General features: G+C 37.1%; 1 protein-coding gene across 1 annotated transcript in view; it reads left to right on the top strand.

Annotated features, from left to right (window-relative positions):
* The window catches only part of PREX2 (phosphatidylinositol-3,4,5-trisphosphate dependent Rac exchange factor 2), a 327,787-nt gene that overhangs the window by 221,008 nt on the left and 105,114 nt on the right, over positions 1-1,665 (top strand). The window lies entirely within an intron of this gene.

Raw genomic sequence — 1,665 nt, 5'->3', positions numbered from 1 at the left:
CCCGTCCCCCCCTCCCCAGCCCCAACCCCAATCTCTCCCTCCCCTAACCCCAGTGGACTTACCAGCTGGAGGCAGCTGTGTCAGCTGCTTGTTTAGTCTATGACCAAATCTCCGAAATGGCTGAATCTTTTCTGAAGCTTTTCTGAATCAATTTGGATTCTTCAAATCAATTTGGAGCTTTTAATTGGTCTCCTGATTCAATTCAGATTTGGAGCTTTGGTCCAAATCTCCTCCGAATTGAATCAGCTGCTGAAGATTTGCAGAGCCCTAATAAGCACCACATAGACTTTATAATTAAGCAGGTGTGAAAATATTTGTAGGACTGGAGACTAAGTGTTCACTTTACAAGATAATTATACTTAAACAAAAAACATGTTCTTGAAAGGCTTTATTTATCAGAGAGAAAATAGAAAGAATTGTATTGCATGACGGTTTGGATTATAAATTAGCGACTATATATACAACTTTCACCAAATAAAATTATAGGCAGTGGACCAGATTCTTAGCTTGTGTTAATCTGCATCGCTGCTTTGAAATTAATAGAGCTACATTACTGTATACTGATTACCTGACTCTGTGGCTATATCTGTACAGCTTCTAGAGCAAGATGAGGAGTGCTGACAAGAAATAGCAGGCACGTCCAATTCAGATTAGGCAATATTTGCCTGAATGGCCTTGAGTGTGCTTTCTAGGCTTTCCAGACCCAAATGACTAAGGGGTTCTGCTTATGTGCATTGAGTGGGTGCAAGTGGACAGGGCTTATCGGGCTTATCTTTCAGTAGTATTCATGGACTTGATCTGGCCATCATGCCTTTCTCCTCCACCTATCCTACAATTAATCTGCTCAAAAGTTAATACTGTGATGGCAGGACATTTTTTATATATATACAAGTGAGTAGAACTCACCAATCATTTATACTTAACAGTATTTTCACTGCTTTCAGATTGAATACCCAGAAATATCTCCAAGGCAAATATTCTTTTATATACTTGTATACAATAAATGTGCAGATAACTCCATAACATGAACTGTATGATGAAATGAACATGAAGATGATTTAGAATGAAAATAAAACAAAAGGGAATATATATTCCACCTTCATTATTTATGTCATTTCCATCAGTAGCACTTCTAATGATTTGAGTCTATGGGTATGGGCACACAGCATCTATACTCCAGAGTTATTTCTCCAGATTTTATTTCATAGTAAATTAGTTATATACTATGGAAGGAATGGACACACAATCAGCTCTTCCAAGCTGGCTGCTAGGCGTAGATATTCTTACAGAACCTGGCCACTTGATAATAGAGAGTAGCCAGATTGCATCGAACACATTGCTACCCAGGAGTGAGACTGACAATCCTCTATTGAGAAAACTCTATCATATCCACTCTGGAGCATTCATGAAGGGCTTGAAATGTGAAATGTATATTTGATATTATTCATGATTCAAAATTCCTATATCAATTCAAAATAAGCCAACATTGAGCAATCAAGTAAAGTAAATGATACAAATAACTATAGCTATCAGCAGTCAAGAAACAGTTTTTGTGAATCAGAAGCTTTATTACTTAAGTTAGGAAAATCAATCTGGAAAGAAATAGTATCTTAAAGATGGTTTCTAAGGATGCTTAAACTGAAGAGGTATTTTCTGTCTCTGTAG

This window comes from Alligator sinensis, unplaced genomic scaffold (genome assembly GCF_000455745.1).
Source record: "Alligator sinensis unplaced genomic scaffold, ASM45574v1 scaffold1102_1, whole genome shotgun sequence".
Taxonomy (NCBI): Eukaryota; Metazoa; Chordata; order Crocodylia; family Alligatoridae; genus Alligator; species Alligator sinensis.
This window is presented reverse-complemented; position numbering and strand designations above follow the sequence as displayed.